Source organism: Nuphar pumila, chromosome 1 (genome assembly GCF_984573655.1).
Source record: "Nuphar pumila chromosome 1, dmNupPumi1.hap1.1, whole genome shotgun sequence".
In the NCBI taxonomy this organism is placed as follows: domain Eukaryota; kingdom Viridiplantae; phylum Streptophyta; class Magnoliopsida; order Nymphaeales; family Nymphaeaceae; genus Nuphar; species Nuphar pumila.
Window position 1 is genome coordinate 29,193,773 of NC_143249.1, and position 13,406 is coordinate 29,207,178.

At 35.9% G+C, this 13,406-nt stretch overlaps 1 long non-coding RNA gene across 2 annotated transcripts in view; it reads right to left on the reverse strand.

The window, feature by feature from the left end:
• Nucleotides 1-4,288: 4,288 nt before the first annotated feature.
• LOC149848532 (uncharacterized) overlaps nucleotides 4,289-13,406 on the reverse strand; it is a 32,915-nt gene continuing 23,797 nt past the window's right edge. The window contains exons 2-4 of one of the 2 annotated variants that reach the window (XR_016430215.1): nucleotides 5,012-5,060; nucleotides 4,778-4,916; nucleotides 4,289-4,680 (exon numbers count right to left, since the gene is read on the reverse strand). This is a non-coding gene — a long non-coding RNA (uncharacterized LOC149848532). The remainder of the gene's footprint in view (nucleotides 4,681-4,777; nucleotides 4,917-5,011; nucleotides 5,061-13,406) is intronic. The other variant, XR_016430214.1, reaches the window with a different exon arrangement.

Below are 13,406 nucleotides of genomic sequence, written 5' to 3' on the forward strand. Positions count from 1 at the left end.
TCATGGTACAGATGTGATCTAGATGCTTGGTTTTATAGAAACATAAATATTCAAGCATAAAAAAACACATTTCTTGATGTGATTACGATTATTCAATAGTTGATTCCTAGCAAATGGACCACGTTGAATGCATCTACAAGGTTAGATTTGCAGAAAAACCTATAAAAATCTCGATTCATACCAGCAAACATATTTGGTTGGTAAACATATTCCAGTTATATATATATATATATATATATATATATATATATATATATATATATATATATATATATATATGTGTGTGTGTGTGTGTGTATGTGTGTGTGTGTGTGGATTTATATCTAAGGCACATGAGAAATTAATGAGGCTCCTGACCGTTAGATTCAAACTTACATAGGGATTAGTTTTGGGTGATTATTTAATTGGCAACAACATTACATGGCAGTTCAATTGGACCCCACAAAAAAGTGACAACATTAAAAAAGAAAAATAAAAAGTACTTTTCTAAAAAAAAAAAGGGTTTTCCTTCGTTCACTGCAGTGCATTCGGTCCCCCCCCCCCCCCAAAAAAAAAAATAACAAAACAGAGTTGAAAATTGTGGGTTTTTTTTTTATGTTATTCTTGTTGAATGCATTTTCCTTTTTGTTTCACTCAAATGGTCTGTTTTTCTTGTTGATGTGAGGATCATTGATTTTTGGCTTCCCTCTGATTTTGAGTTTGTGGGTTTAGCTTGGCTCGAAATGGTAGTTGAGATAGCAAAAGAAAAAACAAGGTAAGAAACTGTTTTTTTTTGTTTTTTTCTTAAATAAATCTCTTTCTTTTGAGAGGAGATGTGACTACCATTAAATTCTAAGCTGCTCTTACTACCTCAATGTCTATCCACCACTATCTCTCTCTCCCTCTCTCAAATATCGATGGCCTCTTTCTTTCTCTTTTGTAGATCAAAGGAATAAATTTTTATAGGCCCACCCTCACACAAATTCGTTGTTTTCCTTTCCATCATTTGATGTTTTTTTATTAATTGTTTCATTTCTACGTGCCTTAGCTCAATATTAGTCAAATACATTCCAACTGGTTTGGACGTGGCTGGTCAAAAGCATTTACAGCTCAAGGTGGGGTCATGAAGTTCCAAAAGGCATTAATAACTTTGGCTCAAGTTTCTACTTATATGCTATGAATTCTATGTATTTTCTTTAAAGAAAAAAGAAGAATTTCATAGTATACACAAGCCAAACTTAAGCCATCACATCTATTCTACACGTTCCTAAATAAATTATGATGAGTTTTTAGATTTTTATTTTCTATTTTTTCTTTTGAAATCTTAATTTTTAAAGCATTATATGATTTTTTAGATGTGATGTTTGTGATCATCGATTTCTTAAAGAAATATAACTTACCCAACATGAAAAACTGCATTTCAAAACCATTCAAAGAAATAATTTTGATTCTATACATAGAAAGCAGTTTAAGGTGCACATAAAATTGCAATGGTTAAATCCATAACTTCAACTCCAAAATATAAATTTGAAGGCGCTTGAAAAGTATGCATCTCAACTGTACGGGATGCACAAATTTTTAAGTAACCTTTGCAAAGAATACAACACATGGTTGCTTTCTTTTAGTTTACTTTTTCTCCTTCAAAGTCTATTTTTTCATTCTTCAAATACCATGACAATAAATGGATGAACTTGGAATTAGAGAAAGAAGGGCCAATGGAATTGTATCCACTGAAATGAATTGAGCCTTATTCTAATTTAAAATTTCATATTTTTATGAGATTTTAGTTATTCTATAGTTTTTTACTTCCAACAATTGTTTACATTTTTTGGGTGAAATATGATTGACAAGGATTTTATAGCCCTAAACCATTTTATGTTTTAGACATATTGGAATTTGTGTAAAGTATACACTTAGTTAACTATGTCTTGTACCGGGTCTACATACACACATCATTAATGCATGTTCTAGTGATGCAAGCTAATTTTGCTATGTAATTAATAATCATCTAGTGATGAAAGAAATTTTCTTATTCAAATATTGATTTTTTTTTTATAACTAAAAAATTTCTAGCTATCACACCGTAAAAAGTTGCTGGAAATTTCCAGCATGTTGCAAATCTTATTTTATGTAGGTCACGTCTTGTAACTTGTATTAATTTTTTGTTTCAAATATTGTCTTTTCATTCTTGATTTAAATGATAGAGAAAATGGAAGGATGGATGCAATATATGAGCCATCAAGTCCTAAGAACATGGATAGAGAATAGGAGATGTGCAAAGTATTGTTGATTACTTTCAACGTATGCAGGCTGAACACCCAGCTTTTTTTATGCTATAAAGCTTGACAAATATGGGCATTAAAAATGTTTTGTTTGATGGGAAGAAATTTATGATTCTTTAATTGTTGTGTACGTAAAATTTTGGGAGCTTTACATGGATAAATTTTTTGTGTGTTGTACAAAATGAGAAGATTTTTTGTATACTCTAAGTGACCACATGTACCAAGTAAAGAAATTTTAACTGTTACAATTTGGCAAAAGGTGATCTTAATATTGAAATTTCTTTTTGCATTTGTGCAGGAACTTTAAAGAGAGATTATGTATATAAGCATAATTGAACTTTTCAATGCATATAAGCAAACATTTGAACGTAAAGGATGCTTCATTCATTTTGGATGTAGTTTTTTTATCTAATTTATGGTAAATGTAAGCTTCATGTGAATGGTTGTGAAAAAAGACTGCAGGAGTTCATTCATTTTGGTTCTAATCTTCATGTAAACATTGTGGCTTCAATGAAGCTATTACTTGGTTGAAAGACAACCTTTTATGGTTTATAGCTTGTAACTTACAAGCAATATTTTATTTAGTAATTTAGCTTACAGGTAGTAATATTAGTTTACAAATCATTGAAATTAAGCATCAATCGTATGTTTATTAGATTTTTCAGTAATGCAACCATGGTTGTCATATTTGGCTTGTTTTACGTTTGACATCATATTGTAGTTTCTAGATCTGCTTAGATTTATCAGGTTTGAGCTTGTTGTTGTCACGGTAGACATGGACCTTCAAAATTGATCTGTTCAATGTGTTAACTCATAGGTTTTTCAATTTTTTTCACTTAATAATATATCATCTGCCCAACTGATGCTAAGTTAGCAAGTCTGTCTAAGCTTTGGAAAACAATAGCAACTATTACTAGAAGAGTTTAGCCAATGCCCATAAATTTTTTCTTTATGTTATTTTATTTCAAAAAATTTATAGGCAAATAGTGCTGCAAACAAATCAAGTTGATATTATGCAAAAAATTTATGGAGGCAAGATTTGATCACACCACCTCATGCATAGGGATGGCAGTTGACCGGGGGAAAGCGGGGCCCCGCCTCACCCCGTTTGGACCGGGGATGAAGGGTATGAAACGGGGATGGAGGCGGGAACGAAGGTTAAAATCCATCCCCGTTTGGGGGTGGAGGCGGGGATGGATGTGCACTTTTCCCCACCCCGCCCCGACCACTTTTGAACCGAGGATGGAGGACATGAAACGGGGATGAAGGCGGGGGGGGGGGGGGGGGGGGTTGGAGACCTTGTCCCCCCCCCCCCACTGCCATCCCTATTCATGCATGCACAAGTAATGTCTTACCCATTTGGATCCTAGTTTGAAATCAACTAAGATCCAAATCGAAATCCACGTGTAAAAATATCCGTTTTTTTAAGGCAGTTGGATTCAGATTCAATTTTAGTTGATGCCATCGACCCCAAATCTGATTAGATCGTACCAATTAGGTTGGACTCAATGTATTTAAACCTTTTTCGACAGAGAAAGCTGGGGTTAGGCCAACACAATCATATACCATTGGGATTAGAACTCGCAACATCCCAACACAGGTGACGTGCACTAACTCACAAGCAGCGCTCCTGTTGGTAATGTATTTAATCCTTGCTTGCAAGTAGGTCTTTGCAGTGACGTGCACTAACTGACAAGCAGCGCTCCTGTTGGTAATGTATTTAATCCTTGCTTGCAAGTAAGTCTTTGAAGTCTAACAAACTAAGATGCATGCTTAGAAGGCTTCACATTTTATATTGCAACATCTCCCATTTGACGCACTCCAAGAATACCCATTATGAATAAAGTACTCTCAAACCTCTTTGATGAGACAATAGATGCTATATATATATGTGAGTTTTCAGAACCACAATCAAATTTTAGGATGCATTTGCCATATACAAGAGGTTATCTAAAGCAGTTTAGAGCTTCATCTCAAATACATTTTTTCTCAAAGATTTATGAATTGTTTCATATCACACATTTCAACAATCCAAAAACAAAGCTTGTAATAAAGAAAAATAGCTGCAAATCATAATTACAAAACTTGCTAAAGTCAAAGGACCTTATTTCTAAGATAGCAAAGAGGTCAGTCAAATATTGACCAATTCCTGCATGCAGTACAAAATGGGAAAAATCAATTGGATACGGACACATACAAACCCATACAGAATAAAACACCATACTACTAAAGGCTTCTTATGAGATGGCAGGTGGGTTAATCACGTATTGAACAAGTCCTGCATTAATGAAAATATAATCTCTATGGCATTCATGGAGATGAAGTTGTGGCTCCTCCTCCGGGTTACTACATAAGCTCAAAAATCCTATGTATTCATGGATCTTGATCATTGTACTGCTCTTTTCAATACCAACAATTCCTGAAAAAAATGGTTTTAACATGAAAATTCAGTGGTTTTTCCTAGTTGTAACAGAAGGAATCTAATAAATAGTTGGTAGAGTAGTTTGCAACCATACCCATTGTGGGTGCAATTGCAAAAATGACTAGAGAGAATGAAAACTATGATAGAAGCCCTCCCAAGAACCACAATAAGCTTCCTTATCAAATATTGCCCAAAGAACTCATCAATAATAGACACCCCTGTCAGATATAATGCTGCCAAAAGGAAAAGAGAAAAATAAATTAAAGTGATATAGTTAAAAAAAATAACAATAATATCCTACATCCTACATCATCATAACTTCTATTACCTCTAAATTAAGCAACAAGTTCCAATCAGCCTCATGTTAAAGTTGATCCCTGACCTTGGTAGTAGCAGCATTACAGAAGAAAATATATTGGATCACTCAAGCGTAGCTAAGTTGAAATAAGTTGCATATCTTGATATGATGCTTCCAAAAATCAAGAAATAGCGTAATTGAGAGAAAAAAAGGAGACATTTCCAACAACAAGATTAATCGTTCGCTACGATTCTAGTTCAAACCCTAGTTAAGCTATACATGATTTAGTGGGTGCAGCCTTGGTCTTTTACAGTTTAAGTAAATCTGATTTCCCAAATTAGAAGTTTGAGCAAATCTACCTAAGCCAATAAATGAAACTCAGAAAGCTTGATTGAGATAACACCATGTTCACTAAGCTTTTAACTTGATGAAGAACCTGACAAACCTCATGCTGCATCAGAGAGAGGATAACAAGAACACAGCCAAAGGGAAAGAGTGAAGAGGGATCAATGTGTCGCATACAGGAGAAACTCGGATTATGTGGGGCAGAGCCTAAAAATGAGAGACTTGTGGCATGGGAAGAAAGCAAAATCATCAACCTTATCACCAAACCAATTTGTATGTGTTTCCTTATCACATGACTAGCAATAAGTAATGTTCTTTAGTTTCTACAATATGTATGTGTTTCCTTTCAGCAAGACCATTTTGTTGTGGTGTGTGGGCAAGATATTTGATGTGTAATACCATGTAAGTACATCAAATATTCTTTAAATTCTTTTGATAAAAATTTTCCCTAAGTTGGTATGAAAAATAGAGCTATTGTTGCCAAACGTATTCTTAACTAAGTTATGAATTTTTTTAAAATGCAAGAAAACTTAATAATTATGCTTAAAGAAGTAGATCCGAGTATATCGAGAAGTCATCCACAAAAATTACATAATATGCATATCAACATTTTGATATAATTGGTGTCGAATTCAAAACATCCGAATGAATTAACTCAAGGGGACAAAAGTTATGTCACAGTGACTCGGCAAAGCAGGTGCCGCACCCGTGTCGACGCGACTCGACGCGGGTGTGGGTGCGGCACCAGGTGCGGTCAACACGACCCTGGGTGCGGTCAACACACCCAGGGTCGTTTTCGTCCACATTTCTGGCGTTAAAAAAAACCGATGAAAAGGAGTGATTAGGGCAAATTTTTTTTTTGCCCAAATCACTTCTCTCCTGCGCAGCCTTCTCCTCCCTACGCCACCTCCGAAGCTCTTCCTCTCCCTCGTTGCAAGTATGTCCCTCTCGCTCTTTGCTTGTGTCGACAGGAGAGGGGTCGAGCCCCCCTGCACCCTCTCTTGCTCTCGTTGGGTCGGCAAGGGAAGGGTTGAGCCCCCCCCCCCCGACCTCTCTTTCTCTCGTTGGGTCGGCAGGGGAGGGGCCGAGCCCCCCCCCCCCCTACGCCCTCTCTTGCTCTTGTTGGGTCGGCAGGGGAGGGACCGAGCCCCCCCCCCCTTGCGCCCTCTCTTGCTCTTGTTGGGTCGGCCGGGCAGGGGTCGAGCCCCCCCTGCTGCCTTTGTTTTCGGTAGGGGAGGGGCCCAGCCCCCCTCTCGCTCTCTTGTTGGGTCGGCAGGGGAGGGGCTGAGCCCCCCCCTGCTCCCTTTGTTTTCAGTAGGGGAGGGGCCGAGCCCCCCCCTCTCGCTCTCTTGTTGGGTCGACAGGGGAGAGGTCGAGCCCCCCCTGCTCCCTCTGATTTCGGCAAGGGAGGGGCCGATCCCCCCCTGCTCCCTTTGTTTTCGGCAGGGGAGGGGCTGAGACCCCCCTCTCGCTCTCTTGTTGGGTCGGTAGGGGAGGGGTTGAGCCCCCCCCCCTGCTCCCTCTGTTTTCGGCAGGGGAGGGGCCGAGCCCCACCCCCCCTCTCACTCTCTTGTTGGGTCAGCAGGGGAGGGACTGAGCCCCCCTTGCTCCCTCTGTTTTTGACAGGAGAGGGGTCGAGCCCCCGTCCCTGCTCTCTGTTTTTGGCAGGGGAGGGGCAGATCCCCCCTCATTGGTGATTTTATATCAAGATAATGTCAGTGTGTATAATTGATTTAAAATTTTGAATGTATTTTTTTTTGTGTTTTAAGAAGAAAAATGACGAATAAAGGGAAAGGACTTGTGTCATCCTCATCCCAACATGTGAGTTCTGTTGCTAGTTTTGCTGATAGTTGCAGTGGGATTGATGATATGGGGCCACTATGAGTACATGTAGATAAACTTGCAAAAACTGGAAGAGGTGATGGAAACAAGAGATTTCGATGCAAGCTCTGCAAAAGAGATTTTGTTGGGTCTTACAGAAAAGTAAAGGCTCATTTGTTGAAGATACAGAAAAGTTGACGAGGCAATGCGAAGACAATACAAGAAGAATATGAGAAGAGAAAGGCAATGGCCGATTCTTGTGCAGTTAGTGTGCCATTTGGAAGCCACCAAGAAGATGCTGAAAAAAAAAAGTCAATGTAGGAGGTAGAGGAACGATACAAGCATCATTCAATACATATGAAAGAGAAGAATTGGATATAAAAGTTGGGAGGTAATTTTATTCTGGTTCACACCCATTTAATGCGGCTAGAAATCCTTATTGGAAGGATTTAGTAACATCCTTGGCAAATTATAATTTGAGTGTCTATGTGCCTCCAAGTTCAGAAAAAATATGAACCACACTTCTTGCAAAAGAGAGGGCAAACGTGGAGAGGTTGGTGGATATTAAAAAATATTCATGGGAGCAAAATGGAGTTTCTATTGTGTCTGATGGATGGACAGATATTCAAAGGCGTCCATTAATCAATTTCATTGCGTGTTCGCTTAGTGGCCCAATATTCTTGAAAGCAGTTGATGCATCTGGGGAATATAAAAATGCAGAGTATTTGAAGGGATTGTTTATAGAAGTGATTAAAGAAGTGGGTGATCAGAAAGTGGTACAAATCATTACAGACAACGCTCCAGTTTGTAAAAGTGCAGCGTTGAGTTTGGAGAGTGAGTACCCTCATATTTTTTGGATTCCCTATGTAGCAAACAACTTAAATCTAGCCCTAAAGAGCATTTGCAACCCCAAAGAAGAAGAAAATTCAAAAGCATATGCTTTATGTTCATGGATTGAAGATTTAGAAAAAAATGTCAAAAGCATTAGGAATTTTGTTGTTAACCACCATCGTGCTAATGCTATATTTAATAGGCATTCTGATTTGAAATTGTTGAAGGTCGCTGAAACACGTTTTGTGTCCATCATTGTGATGGTGAAGAGGATTAAAAGAGTGAAGAATGCTTTAATTAACATGGTGACTGATGAAAATTGGACATTTTATCGTGCTGATGATGATATCAAGGCTCAAGAAATTAAAAAATTCATTCTTGATGATGAGTTTTGGGATAGAGTGATATACTTCCTTCAATTTACACAACCTATTTAGGAAAGGTTAAGAGAAGTTGATAAGGATGAGCCCATGCTTCACAGAGTTTATGAAATGGGGGATAATATGATTAAAAAAATACAAGCTATAGTTTTCAAGCATGAAGAAAAAAATCCTGTATTGGATGATTCAGATTTTTTTAATCATATTCATTCAATTTTAGTCAGAAGATGGGATAAGAGCAACACTCATTTGCATTGCATGACACATTCTCTTAATCCAAAATATTATGCAAATAAGTGGCGAGCTGGTAGTATTGTTCGTGTCCCTCCAAATTTAGACCCAGAGTTATCAAGACATAGAAATATGTGTATGACAAAACTTTTTCCAGAAGCATATCTTCTACATCAAGTCACACAAGAGTTTGAAAAATTTTCATCTTCGAGATTATATGGACCGACATTATTCGCGAGAGAAGAAGATAATATAGATTCTATCACATGGTGGTCAACATTTGGATCAGAAACACCTCTTCTCCAACGTCTTGCATTAAGATTGTTATCGTAGCCTGTTAGTTCATCTTGTTGTGAAAGAAATTGGAGCACATATTCTCAAATCCACAACATGAAGAGAAACAAACTCACCAGCAAGTGTGCAGAGGATTTAGTATATGTTCATTCAAATCTTCAATTACTTTCGCGAAGCAATGATGAATATATGTACTAATTTGCTCTCTTAGTTATTTGATTATTTCTTAGTTTTTCATTTAAATATACTTGTATAGTATTTAACATTTTCAAATTGGGTTTATAACGCAGACAAGGAACATCCAAATTTTGGGATGTAAACCCAGAAGAGTGTGACTTCGAGGGAGAGCATGATTTCAACATAACAAACATGGATTTAGTTGAGCCCAATATTCCTTTTAATGATGCATTTGATGATGAAGAAGAAAATTATTAAGATCCATTACTTCATCAGGATATACTTTGGTATGTAATTTAGTTCTTTTATGCTTTACTTATTTGATTGATATTTAGTTAAATTTATGTAATTGCTTTACTTATTTGATTGATAATTTGATATTTAGGTTGAAATACTGCATGCATAATGAATGCTATTATGACAATGTTAATTGTTAAATGTTAAATTGTTAAAACTTTAAAATTATATATATATATATATATATATATATATAATTTTTTTTTCATTTTTGCCCCTGCCGCACCCCCGCACCCAGGTTTTTTGGAAGTGCCGCATCCCCGCACCCGCACCCATGTGACATAGGACAAAAGTCTTTCATAAAATAGAAATTTCTTCATTTTACCAAGAATACAATTACCACAAGTAAATTCATCAATGTTACAAAGTTTTTCAAATTTGAAAAATATGAAATTTTGGATACATGTGATGTCTTAATCTTCTATGTTATAAGTCTAAATCTAATTTTTGGACAAAAAATCCATCTAGTAGAGGCTTCTTTCTCTATGTCCTTACCCAATCAGCTTCACTGACTAACAAACCTGCACCCAACAACCATTTGATGATAAGGAGACATCACAACCATGGTCCGATATTTGAGAAACATATAAAAGATTTAAATTCAATTTGAGAATATATATAATTTTTGGAATTGAGATCTTTTTTGAGTTTTGAAAATATTTTTTAAAATTTTCTATTCTTTTATTTTTAATAAATGTACCATTGGCGATAAAAACATTAAGTATACTTGAGCTAGTATGATATTCAGATAAGATATCAATGTTTGGGGTCATATAAAACAATGCACCAGAATCAAGAAGCCAAAAAAGCTTACCGTGATTATAGAATGATGAGACTGTAATGGAATAACACAAAAGGAAATAAATGTCACTTATGGACTTACAAAAACACAAACAATAAAAAAAATACTTGATCAAGCCACACTACCCACACAAGGGTCAAACAAATATTCTTGTATTGAATGAAATGCTCTAAAAAGCATTGAAGTGTACATGGGCTTAAAGCCCTATTTATAAAGCATAAGAGACAAAAACGGAGTAGGCCAACTGGCTGTTGTGACTGTTGGGAGCATTTTCATAAGCTAGTTGGAGCTGCCCACATCACATCAATATATAAAAAATAAAAAATAAAAAATAAAAAGAAATAAAAAAAGTACACAATCAGCCCCTAATGGGCTGATGCCTATTACAATCTGAATAGACCCGAATGCAGCTGATGGGTATTCTGGTTCACACACACACACACACACACACACACACACACACACATATATATATATATATATATATATATATATATATATATATATATATATATATATATATATATATATATATATATATATATATTAGAGGGCTAATCTTAACCAGGGTTACCGGAAGCGCCTAGCTAAAAGGGGAAGCGTCCCCCTTTTTGGGAAGCGCGCTTCCCCTGTTTTTTCAATTTTTTGTATTTTTTATTTTTTTCGCTTCCCCTTCGCTTCCGAGACGCTTCCTAGGTCGCTTCCGAGACACTTCCCGAATCGGTCCTAAGTGGTCCCACGCTTCCCCGCTTCATAAATTTTTGAAAGTGCCTCGCTTCCCGCTTCCCGTATCGCTTCCCGCTCCTGCTTCCTCAACTGTCAACCATGATCTTAACACCCCAAACTCATGATGTAACAATCGAGAATTTGCCAAGTAGGAAGTGAAACATGGAACATAAGGTAATGTGATGGTCTTCGTCAAAAATTCTTCATAAACGTGGTGGCAATCCATGTCAATGTGTTTGGTCTTCATGGAATGTATGATTACTTGCAATGTATACCGCGTTCTTATTGTCACAACATAATCTTGAGGGTTCTACAATGTAAACTTCCAAATACTCTAATTATTGTCTCAACCGTATTAACTCGGACGTAGTTGTTGCCATGACACGATACTCTATTTCAATGGAAGAGAGAGACACCTTCTGCGTATTCTTTCATCGCCATAAAATTAAAAAATTACCTACAAAAACACAAGAACCAGTGGTTGAGCATCTATCATTTACATCCCCTCCCAGTCAGAATCAAAATATGCAATAACTTCTAACGAGGAAGATGATAAAAGAAATAACCCATAATTAATAGAATTTTTAATATATCGAATAATTATTATTAGAGTACTCATATGTACTGTAGTGGGAGCATGAGAAATATCAGGACGAGTAATAGAGAGATAAAACAAAGCTCCAATCATTTATCTATATGGAGTTGGATCTTTCATAGGTTCTCCATCATCTTTCTTCATTTTTTCATTTATCACCTCTGGAGCATCAACTCGTTTTTCATCTGAGAGTCTTGACCGTTCTATGATCTCTGTTGCATACTTAGTCTGCAATAAAAAATAACCACGAGGTGAGTAAGTCACTTTTATTCCAAAAAAATATCGTAAAAAACCAAGATTTGTCATATTAAAGTTATCTTTGAGCACATCTTTGATATGATTAATTCCCTGCTTGTCACCTCCTCCGATAATCATATCATCAACGTAAAGGACTAATATTATCATTCCTGCATTAGAAGACTTAACAAATAATACAGTGTCAGTATAACAAGATTTAAAGTGAAGTGTCATCACACTACTGAATCGATCGTACCAAGCCTTGGTGACTTGCTTTAAACCATACAATGCTTTTCGTAACCGAATTTTTTTTTTCATGTGCTAAACTTAAACCTGGTGGAGGATCCATATAAACTTTCTCATTGAGCTTACCATTCAAAAAAATATTTTTTACATCCATTTGAAAGATTGACTATTTTTAAATTGATGCTATAGAAATAAGGGTTCTAACAGTGGTCATTCGAGCAACTGAAACAAATGTCTCATCATAGTCTATCTCATATTCTTGATTGTATCATTTGGCTACTAACTAAGCTTTATATTTTTCTAATGTTTCATCACTTTTAGTTTTTATCTTATAGACTCATCTACGTCCTACAGTTTTTCTTCATTTAAGTAATGTTTGCACGTGTTTGTCTTTTCTAAAGCTTCTAATTCATCATTCATTGCCTTAATCTATTCTTGATGATTTTTAGCATCATGGTAAGATGTTGGTTCTTCATAAGAGCCATTAGACAAGATCTATACCTAGGTTCAAAAGAATTATAGGATACGAATCTACTATGAGCCTTTGAAATTCTCATGGATTTTCTAATATTAGGAGAATCTATATCTTGATTTTGATAATATATTTCTAACACGCATGGTGGATAGTCTTCGTGTAAAATTGTCTATGAAAAGACAATACGCAAACGAGCATAAATAATATAGAAAAGATGTGCATGAAGGCACTCTCACAACACTTGAACAAAGTACGCAAAAGCGTAAAAATAATAAACATGCACAATGGCATGTATTTTATAGAAATAACCAAATGCTTGAGACTCTCAAGCTTAGGGAAAACAAGGGGGGAACACCCCTATTTATACAAGAAAGAGGAGGTGCAAGGGGGCTCCCAAAGGAGTCGTTGGGGAGCCCCCAACGACTCTATTGGGGGACCCCCAATGCGCCTTTTATGAAAAAGCAAAAAATAAAAAGAATAAAAAATACAAAAATAAAAAGAAAGAAAAATACAGCATATTCCAAATGGAATATGCGCAAGAGGGGAAATTACAATAATACCCTTATCAGGTAAAAATAAAATATATATATAAATATATATATTTATATAAATAGAGATACATATACATATATATATTATATGTATATGTATCTCTAATTATATAAGTATATATATTTATATTTACATCAACGATTTTGGGAGATACATTTTAACACTTCGATACATCGAGTATAGGTTTGAATTTCATTATAAGATAGGTCTATACCATCAAAACCCTCATTCACGTTTCCATGTGCATCATGAGTGTCCTCGTTGTCACTCTCATGCACATCATGAATGTTATTACATCTTTCATGTTTATTGATAAGGTCGAAAAAAAATGAATAGTCACATTATTTTTGGATTTTCTCTTTACCAAACTCATTTTTATTTTCAAGAAAAGTAACATTTCTTGAAACATAGAATTT